Source organism: Saimiri boliviensis, chromosome 5 (genome assembly GCF_048565385.1).
Source record: "Saimiri boliviensis isolate mSaiBol1 chromosome 5, mSaiBol1.pri, whole genome shotgun sequence".
Lineage (NCBI taxonomy): Eukaryota > Metazoa > Chordata > Mammalia > Primates > Cebidae > Saimiri > Saimiri boliviensis.
The window spans coordinates 143,330,393-143,341,938 of record NC_133453.1 but is presented as its reverse complement, the minus strand read 5'-3'; positions in this window follow the sequence as shown (position 1 = coordinate 143,341,938).

The window sequence follows — 11,546 nt, the reverse complement described above, 5'->3', positions numbered from 1 at the left end:
CAACATGGAACACTATTCAGACTTAAAAAGAAGGAAATTCTGTCATTTGCAGCAACATGGATGAACCTGGAAGGTATGCTATTAAGTGAAATAAGCTAAGCACAGAAAGACAAATACCACATGATCTCGCGCATGAAATCTAGGCTGGGCATGGTGGCTCAGGCCTGTAATCCCAGCACTTTGGGAGGCCAAGGCAAGCAGATCACTTAAGGTTAGAAGTTCGAGACCAGCCTGGCCAACTTGGTAAAACCCGGTCTTTACTAAAAATACAAAAATTAGCCAGGTGTGGTGGTGGGCACCTATACTCCCAGCTACTATGGAGTCTGAGGAACGAGAATTGCTTAAACCTGGGAGGCAGAGAGATCAAGATCATGCCACTGTCACTGTGCTCCAGCCTGGGCGACAGAGCATGACCCTGTCTCAAAATATATATATATATATATATATATGTGTGTGTGTGTGTGTGTGTGTGTGTGTGTGTGTGTGTGTGTATACATACACACACACACATCAGCTGAACTCATAAAAGCAGAGAATATAATGGTGCTTGTCAAGGACTGGGGTATGGGGTGTTGGGGAGATATTGGTCAAAATATACAAAATTCAGATTACAGGAGGAATAAGTTCAAGAGATCTATGTACACCATGGTGACTATGGTTAACAATGTACTGTATATTTGAAAATCACTAAGAGCGTAGATTTTAGGTGTTTTCACCACACAAAAAAAGATAAATACTTAAGGCAATGCATGTTAATTAGCTCAATTTAGCCATTCTACAATGTATACCTATTTCAAATCATGTTATATACCGTATTTATAATTTCAACTTAAAATATTAATTTTAAAAAGTCCTATTACAGAAGTCAAAGGGAAGAGATTTAAAAGAAACCACCAGAGCATTGAGACAGACTGTAGACCCCAATATCATGAAACGCTGTATGATCTATAGAATCCCTGCATTTCACTGTTACATGAGAGAGAAATAAACTTCAGTGTTGTTAAAAAACAAAGAAGAAACTTCCAACCTGACATGGGCCGGCAGAAGTTGAGGAGGTAAGGCTTGGCAAGTCACTATGATAGAAATGGGACATAGAGGAGATACAGGTGGTCCAAAGGAAAAATAAACCACGTGAGGAAAACCGGGGCTTGAATCTCAGCGGTGCCCTTTCTAAGGCATTTGTACCTTAGAGAAGTTACTTCACTACACTAACTGCCAATTTAATCACCTATAAAATGAAAATATACCTAATTTTCAGTTTGTTTTAAGAATTACCTATAACAGGGTGGTTGTGGTGGCTCATGCCTGTAATCCCAGCACTTTCAAAGGCTGAGGTGGGCAGATCACTTGAGGTCAGTTTGAGACCAGCCTGGCCAACATGGTGTCTACTAAATATACAAAAGTTATCCTGGCATGGTGGTGGGCACCTGTGATCCCAGCTACTGGGGAGGCTGAAGCACAGGAATTGCTTGCACCTGGGAGACAAAGGTTGCAGTGAGCTGAGATTGCACCACTGCACTCCAGCCTGGACGACAGAGTGAGACTCCATCTCAAAATAAAATAAGAATTACTGATAATAATAATGACTAGTTGATATAATACACTCTTATTTTTAAAAAGAACATGAGGAAGGAGGAGAGAACAGAGCTATATAATAACAAAGTTTTTGCACACTATTAAAATTAAGTTGATATTATTACATACTAGATTGTCATAAATTAAGATTGTAATGTTAAACTCCCATGGCAACCACTAAGAAAATCACTCAAAAACATATTGTAAAAGAAAAAGCAAGGGAATTGAGATTGTACATAGAAGATATCTTTTTAACAGAAAAGAAGTCAGTAATGATGAAATTGAAGAACAAAAAGATATAAGACTTACAGAAAAGCAAATAGCAGAATGGCAGACATAAATTCTACCCTATCAGTAATTACATTAAATATAAATATCTTAGCCTCTCCAATTAAAAAGCATAGATTATCATAATGGATTTAAAATAAAAACATGAGCCAACTAGGTTGTCTATGAGAGACTCACTTTAGATTCAAAGTCACATATAGGTTAAAAGTATTAATAAAAGGATGGCAAAACATATGCTCCACAAACAGTAAAATGAGTTGGAGTGACTCTAATAATTTCAGACAAAATTGACTTCAGTCAAAAAATGTTATTAGAGACAAGGAAAGAATTTTATGATGATACAAGGGTCACTCCACCAAGAAGATCTAACAATTAGAAACTTATAAAAGAGAACGGTAGAACGAGGTCATCAATCTACAATATTTAACAGATACTTATGAACACCCCACCCAACAACAGCAGAATACACATTCTTCTCAAGTGTATAATATTCAAGAGAATATTATCCAGGATAAACTACATGGTAGGCCATAAAACAAGCCTCAATAAATGTAAAAGGATTTAAATCATACAACACATATTCTCCAACTATAATGGAATTCAGTTAGAAATCTATAATCTATTCAGGGAGAAATTTGGGAAATGCACAAATATGTGAAAATTAAACAACATACTCCTAAATAACCAGTGAAACAAAGGATAAAATGTTAGGGAAATTAGAGCATACCTGGAGATAAATGAAAATGAAAACACACTCCAAAACTTACTGAATGCAGTTAGAATGGTGCTCAGAGATATTTTTAGCTACACATGCTTACACATCAAAAAAGATCAAGTAAATAACCTAATCTTTAACATTAAGAAACTAGACATGAAGTACAGATTAAACTGAAAGCAAGCATGAGAAACTGAATATAAAAATAAGTATGAAACAACTGCTACAAAGAGAATAAAATACCTAGGAATACAACTAATAAGGGATGTGAAGGACCTCTTCAAGGAGAACTACAAACCACTGCTCAAGGAAATAAGAGAGGACACAAACAGATAGAAAAATATTCTATGCTCATGGTTAGAAAGCATCAGTATTGGGAAAATGGCCATACTGCCCAAAGTGATTATAGATTCAATGCAATCCCCATCAAGCTACCATTGGCTTTCTTCACAGAATTGGAAAAAAACCTTAAAATTCATATGAAACCAAATAAAGAGCCCACAAAGCCAAGACAATCCTAAGCAAAAAGAACAAAGCTGGAGGCATCACGCTACCTGACTTCAAACTATACTGCAAGGTTACAGTAATCAAAACAGCATGGTACTGGTACCAAAACAGAGATATAGACCAATGGAACAGAACAGAGGCCTCAGAAATAACGCCACACACCTACAACCATCTGATATTTGACAAACCTTACAAAAACATGCAATAGGGAAAGGACTCCCTATTTAATAAACGGTGTTGGGAAAACTGGCCAGCCATATGCAGAAAGCTGAAACTGGATCCATTCCTTACACCTCATACAAAAATTAACTCCAGATGGAAAGTTCAACATCCTTTCATAATTATTAAAATAAAAAAAAATAACTCTTAACAGTTTAAGTATAGAAGGAAAGTTCCTCAACATAATAAAGGATATTCATGAAAAAGACACAGCTAACATCATACAATGAGGAGAAACTGAAAGCTGCTTTCATCTTTTTCTCTGCAAACTCGAGAAACCTCACAAGTTGAATGGTACGTTTGTATTTTCAGGTGACTACAAATGATGTGGCGTGAGAGATTCCGTCCTGCTTCTTACTTTTCTCCCTCAGTGCCCATTTTAAGGCTGTAGCCACAGTGATGGGTGTCCACCCTGTTTGTGGCTGTGGTTAACCCATGTGACAATCTGTCATTTCACTCTCCCATTCCCCAGTGATGGATGCCAGCCTCTAACTCTCCACTATCCCCAAACAACACTGTGATAAATCACTTCTTCTCGGTCCCTTTGTGTTCAAATCTTTGGGAAATGTGCCCAGGAACACAATGTCTAGCACTTGAATGACACAGATATCAATGTTACTGAGCAGAGCCAGATCCCCTCTAGACTGTACTCAGGTACCTGTCAGCAACAACGCATAGAAGAGCCCGACCTTCACATCCCTGTGGCTGGCACAGGCGCAAAGAGAGGCCAGGGCAACTCACAGTCTAGAGTTACCAAGGAAAAGCCATCGTTCAGAGAAAGGAGAAAGGAACGATGCCCGTCTCCTGAAAGGCAGCATCTCCTGAGTGTCATCCTGTCTCGTCTTTTCCTCACACAGGGTCCTCCCTGGTGGACACAGTTCTCCTCCTCATCCCTCAAACTTCTCATGCCCCAGCATGGGCCTCCCTGCCACAGACTTGGCATCTGGAGCAGGTAAACAGGAAGGGGCGTGGACTGGCCAACCTCAGTGGCAGAGCAGTGGCTCTCCGCTGCTTCTCCGGTGGGAGAAGCCAGAGCCAGGAGGGAGATGAGCTGTCATCCTGGATGAGCCTTCAGAAGCAGCATTCAAGTTCCCCCGGGCCAGTCTTTCATCCGATGCTCACCGCAGCCCCTGGGGAACTGGGAGGTAGCGCTGAAGAAGCTCTGCCCCCAGGCGAGGCGATCTGCCTCTAGGAGGGGCTGAGTTGAGGCCAGAATCTCCTTGGCTTTTTTGACATTCAGGACTCAGTGGAACAGGGGTGGGGGTGGGCAGCTTGCTCCCGAGAGAGGAGAGGGTAGACGAGAGAAAGGGGGAAAAGGAGTCAGGCCAGCAACTGCAGATAAACAAGGATATTCCCAGGGTTTGGCCCCAGGGCAATGGAAAGCCAGCAGCTCAGGCAAAGGCTGTGATGGGTGGTCCCTCAGCAGAGCTTCAGAGGAACAGGACAGTGTCACTGTCATGTGTCCCTGGCGCAGGGCCCACTCATCGGCTGTTTGCTTGGAAAGAACTGGTTCCCTAGAGGAGAGGCTATTTGGCTAACTGCTGTGCACAATACATAGAAGTTTCTGCACATTCCAGTCCTGTGCACGGACCCCACCACGCCGGCCAGGCCAGGCCCATGTGGCCACCTCTTCGCCACCAGCAAATGAAGCTGGTACAGCTGTCGGCAGAGGCACACGGGTTACCTGCCCCTTGGATGGGAGGCTTTTGTACACATTTGTATTGTGGATGGGGTCTGAGACCATTTTTCTGTCCCGTACTCTGGCATCCATGTGCGATCACATTACCACGTCTACTTTCAGGCAGAAAGCCACCTCCAAGCAAGCTCCCACTGAGGACTCCAGCCTGACCTGGAGAGCCCTGGCTCCTGTCCCTGCTGTTATCTGCCTCAGGGAGAGCTGGGCTGGAGGAGTGGGGGGAGCAGTGGGGACAGACACCCTTGGCTTGGTGTGGGCAGCTTCCTGCAGCCCGCTTCGTTTCCACCTGGAAACGTTTATTTCCCCAGCTGGACACTCAGAATCTTGAATGACATCAAGGCCACGGACAATTCTCTCCTCCTCTGCAGAGCTTTCTTTTAGCACGCCTTCAGAGCATGACTTTGGAGGAATTCTAAGCAAGGGTTTGCTGCAAACAGGGGTCATCAGGTGTTCCTGTAGCCAGGGAAACGGGAAATGGGGATAGAGAGTTTAGAGGAGAGGGGATGACAGTGGAGCTTTGGGTTCTTGGCGTCCAAGAGGGGAGAAGATGGATGTGGCCCGTGTGTCCAGGACCCAGGCTGAAGGCCCTGGAGGGCAGAGGAGACTGGGGCTACAGGGCAGGTCCCAGAGCAGGAGGCCTGGGCACCAGAACTCACCATGAGGCTACCATCTGGGGGTCAGCAGGGACAGCTGAACCTCATCAGTGCCTGGGGTTTCTGGTCACCTCCTGCCTGTGCAGAGCTGTGGACAGTAAGCTGGACCAGCAGTTAAAACCCGAAGAGCAAGAGGAGAGCTGAGCACAGCCGTGCCTTGCCAGCGCCTCTTCCTGAACCCCAACGCTAGAAGAGCAGTTCGAGGAGGCAGAAGAGTCACGTGCAACCACCCCTACCCGGCTCTCCATCGATGAAAACACCAGGCTAGGCCTGCAGTGGGTGGAGAACGGAAGAGAGATTGATGCTACAAAATAAGCTATCAGGGAACTTCTATTTACAGCAATCTGAGAAACTAAGTAACCTGAGAACCACGCCCACTGCAATATGCTCAGAATTGCTTAGCGCGATGGAACAGATTTTGAATGCAGAGTTAGTCCTATAGAAAGTGAAGGCCAGGCCGGGCGCGGTGGCTCAAGCCTGTAATCCCAGCACTTTGGGAGGCCGAGGCGGGTGGATCACGAGGTCAAGAGATCGAGACCATCCTGGTCAACATGGTGAAACCCCCTCTCTACTAAAAATACAAAACATTAGCTGGGCGTGGTGGCATGTGCCTGTAATCCCAGCTACTCAGCAGGCTGAGGCAGGAGAATTGCCTGAACCCAGGAGGCGGAGGTTGCGGTGAGCCGAGATCGCGCCATTGCACTCCAGCCTGGGTAACAAGAGCGAAACTCTGTCTCAAAAAAAAAAAAAAAAGAAAAAAAGAAGAAGAAAGTGAAGGCCAAAAGATGAACCAGGAACTAACAATTAGATCTACAAGTTCATGAGCTCCCCACCCACCAGGGCTGCCCGGGAAGCACTGGTATCCTCTCACTAACTCAGGGGCTTCGGTTGGTTTAGTTTTGTTTTCCTGAGACAGAGTTTCACTCTGCCACCCAGGCTGGAGTACACTGGCACAATCTCTGCTCACTGCAACCTCCACCTCCAGGGTTCAAGTCATTCTAGTCCTTCAGCTCCCGAGGACCTGGGATGACAGACGTACACCACTATGCCCGGCTAATTTTTGTACTTATTTTTCGTAGAAATGGGGTTTTGCCACATTGACCAGGCTGGTCTTCAACTCCTGGCCTCATGTGATCCACCCACCTTGGCCTCCGAAATTGCTGGGATTACACGCGTGAGCCACCTCGCCTGGCCTCAGGACTTGGGTTTTAATGCCACGAGGAACTGAAGAGGAAGCCCTGGACCTGCCCCCACCACATTCCTAAATGAGGGGTCCTTCAAGGGCAGGACGCACTCTCAGTAAACATCATCTAGAAGAAAGTTCCCCCACTGGCAGTTATGTCAGGAATATTAGACTTGGCCTGGGCTCCAAACAGGAAAAAGGATTCTCCTGTGAATTTGTCATCATAGGCTCATACACATGTGATTGGATTAGGCTGTATATTACACGCATGGGCCAGAAAAACCCCACATCAAAACATGGGTGTGCAAAGCAGTCCTGGGCTGGTGATACCCCAGAGCACCTGGCTGAAGCAAAAGTACCCTGAGGGACCCACCCTCATGTAAGGTACAGAAGATTCCCTTAGAGGAAGTCCCTATTAAGACCAGCTCACAACCCCAAATTACAAAACACTGGCAACTCCAAGTCAATAAACTTCAGGGATGGAAAGACAGTAGAAATGATCAAAACCGAGCCTACAAAATCAGTTGGCTTAAAATCACTAAAGACCTAAAATAAGGAAGAAAAACAGCAAAGATCAAGATACACAAAAAAATAAAGTATCTTTTCCAGAAATCAAAAACTTAATATAATTCTTGAAATAATAGAAATATCTCTGCAGATTGGTTAACACTGATTCTCAAAGCTTATCATACCTTAGGATCTCCCGGCCAGCTTGTTAAACACAGATTGCAGGGCCACCTCCAGAGCTTCTAGGGCAGGGCCTGAGAATTTGCGTTTCTAACAAGTACCCAGGTGAGGCTGCACTGATTAACTCTGGCCACAGACAAAATTCTGCCTGACCAAAAGTGATTGACAAGTCAGTGGATAAACCTGGGTTATGTTAATAGACCTTCTATTCAGGGAAAGGACTTTCAACAAACAGCACACAGTTGAAACCAGTAACAGAAAAATAAAGCTACTTCCACGTGCCTGTTTCAAATACACTTTCAGGATTTTCAACAGTCTAAATAGTCTGTCTCTTGTCCAAGGTTACAAGAGACAAAGAACATTATGTATTGAGAAAAGATTCAATACAGCAAGAATATATAAACATTTAGCACTTAACAGAATATGCAAACCGGAAAGGGACAGAACTGGAGGGGAAAATAGTTGTACAATAATCGTTGGAGACCCCAGTCACCCACTTTCAATAATGAGAAGAACCAGACAGCAGAAAGGAAATGAGAAGCCAAGTAGACCCAACCCGCACCCTCCGGCCCCCCAGTGCATTTCAGCCGAGGCCTCGGACACAAGCCCACGGCAGCCGTGTTAGTGGGTCCACAGCTGCTGCGACAAATTACCACAAACGTGGTGGCTTCAACAACACACGTTTATGATCTTACAGTCCTGGAGGTCAGAAGAGTAAGAAGACGTCTCACCGAGCTGAAAGCAAGCTGCTGGCAGGGCTGCATTTCTTTCTAGAGGTTCTTGGGAGAACCCAGTCCCTTGCCCTCTGCTAGACAGAAGCTGCCCTGTTCTGTGGCCTGTCCTTGCCTCAAAGCCAGAAAAACTGGACTAAGACCTCCCGGTGCTGCCTGCCTGCCGTCGCTAGTCGCTCTCTCCTGCCAATCTTCCATTATAGGGCCAGGTGATTGCAGTAGGCCCACCTGGGCAACCCAGGCTGATCTCCTTAACCCTTTAAGCTCCCCGTCCTCAGCCTTTTCTTCTGTGAAATGGAGAATCGAATCCCCTAGTTTTAAGGAATTTTGAGGAATAAATAATTCCTAAATTGTGAGTTCCTTGAGTCAATGAAGATTAACTGAGCACTTACTGTGTATAAGGCAACCTTCCTAAGTGCTGGGGATACAACGGTGAACAAAACACACACAAAATGTGTGTTTCTGTGTGCAACTAATCTACCTTAATTCCACTTGCAACTGTAATTCCCTTTTGCCATGTAAGGGGACAAAGTCACAGACTCTGGAGAACAGGAGGTAGGTATCTTTGGGGCCATTATTCTGCCTTCCACAGTGGAGGGCTGCAGAACTGTGGGCAAAATGTTTGCAGCTGGTGCCCTAAAAACCCTCTGCAGTTACAGCTTCAAGGTGCAACTCTCAAGCTCCAGCACCCGGGTGTGCGGCTATGTGAGGCTCTGAGCAGCGCGGGACTCGGGGACAGCGAAGATATCAGAGGCCCTAAAGGTATGTGTGGCTTCCGTGGTTGAAGCTGGCACGGAGAGACAAGGGCACGGCAAGTCAGGCAGACCGCTGATTCCCTTTGCCAGCTTCCCTTCCGTCTGCCACAAGGAAGGCCCGTGCCAGAACACAGGGCCTTCCGGACTGAGAGGCCGCAGCCTGCACTGGAAGGAAACGGAGCCACGGGCGTGGGAAGATGACCACTGGTATCCGAGACGCGAGTAGACAGCCAAGCCCTGCCACTTACCAAGCTGCGCGATCCCGGCCGAGCGGTGCTGCGCCTGGCGTGGCCCACGGCGACGCCACAGTGCCCCCTGCCGGCCGGACGCACGCACTCTCGCACCGCCCCCTCCCGAGCACCTTGGCGCGCCCTCAGCCCGTACCTGGGCCTGCACCTGGGCGTTCAACGCGGCCTTTGTGGCTCTTACCTTGGACCTGAGGCTTCCCACTTCGTTCTAGAGGGAAGGCTGGAAGAGCCCAGACAGGAAGGTGTCAGCTCTGTCCCACACCCAGGTGGCCTGTGCTAGCCCGTTAAGTAGAGCAGCAACAGTGTTACCTGGGAGAGAAAACAGATCACAGAGCTCAGCAGATTTGTAGGAGTGAAAGACGGAGGGAGGAGGGGACTTGGATTTCCATCCTAGTTTTTAATCTAGATAACTCCTGAGCCAAGCACAGCTTTGTGAGCTTCTAGGGACCCCTACGTCCATCAACTGGAAAGGGGACCCAAATAGCAAATGGGTCCACTCTAAAATCAAAAGCTACTGTTATTTGCCAGGCATGGTAATCAGTGTCCTATGAGTGTTAATTCATCAGTCGAATATTCATCGAGCTTCCCTCGTGTGCCAGATCGTGGGCTGGGTGTCTGGGAGGCAGAGGTAATGAACATGCTCACACTTTCCTATCCGCTTGACGTCGTCTGCACTATTGTTCGACATAGCAATTACTACCATCTAAAACATTCGATCTTATTTTTCTTATATTATCGTCTGCTACCACACATGTATGCATGTGCCCACCCACACCAACCCACACACACTCACACACACACACACATTTTTGTGTTTTGTTCACTGTTGTATCCATAGCACTTAGGAAAGTTGCCTTACACACAGTAAGTGCTCAGTTAGTCTTTATCAACTCAAGGAACTCACAATTTGTTAATCCGATGTATTCCTCAAAATTCCCTAAAACTAGGGGATTTGATTCTCCATTTGACAGAAGAATAGGCTGAGGATGGGGAGCTTACGTGGCCTGGATGGACAGATTCAACTGATTTCTAGTAGCCTAGAGCCACAGTTACACTGAGTTGTGCTGGGTACAAATGACAATAGGAGGAGGGGAGCTGGGCTGGAGGAAGAGTTCTGATCAGAGACCCCTGCATAAAGTCAGAAATCCCAAAAGTCAGTACCTTCAGTGGGTAAACACAGAAGGAAAGAAAGAAAACGTTCCCCTAAGACATACTTAACCACCTGTCCATATTGGACTGGGAATAGGACAAGACTGTACATTTTTTGTGAAAATTTAAGCACCCTCACAAGTAGACATTTTTGGGGTGTTTTGCTTGTTGGTTTGAAACAAAGTCTCACTCTATCACTCAGGCTAAAGTGCAGGGTATAATCTCAGCTCACTGCAAAGGGTCTGGTAACCAACACGTGGAGAAGACTCTACACACCAAGCATCGAAGCATTCTAGTTGATCCTCCTAACAGCCCTCCACTGCACAGGTGGGGAAACTGAGGCCTGGAGACATCCAGTAACTGACTGGAGGATGCACACAGGGAGGTTGCAGAGCTGTCCGCTCCCAGGGGGAGGGTAGCCCTCAGCCCCTCATGCTGCTGGAGGTCACCCAGGGAGGGTTTTCTCCAAACAGACGTTTGAAAAGGGAGGTCCTGGAAATTTCCTCAGGCTAATTAACTTGAGGCAAGGACCCTGCAGTGAAGAAGCAGCATTTCTAACAGCTATGAGACAGTAACACGCTGGGCTTCTAGTAAACAGAAATGAGAGAGTCCCGAGAGGGCTGGGGTTTGTTTTGGGGAAAGAGAAAGGGGGAAAGCCACTCAGGGCAGCCTGGGAGGCTTGTCAGTGTCTTGTCAGTGTCTCCCCCTGGGAAGGCCACAGACCTTTCTAACACGCGCTGCCGGAGCCTGCGGGCCTGCTGGGGCCATGGGCTGTGTAATGTGCATCTATTAATCTCCTGGGGCTGCCATGAAGTACGAAAACTGTGTGGCTTAAACAGGAGACACTTATCGTCTCACAGCTCTGGAGTCCAGAAGTCCGAGATCAAGGTGCAGCAGGGTTTGTTCCTCCTGGGATATTACTTCTGGAGCAGTGATATTCTTTCTTTCTTCTTTTTCTTTCTTTCTCCTTCCTTCCCTCCTTTCCTCCTTTCCTCCTTCCCTCTTTCCCTCCTTCTCCCCTTCCCCCTTCCTTCCTTCCTTCCTTCTTTTTTTGAGATGGAGTCTTACTCTGTTACCCAGGCTGGAGTGCAATGGTGTGATCTCAGCTCACTGCAACATCCACCTCCGGGATTCAAGCAA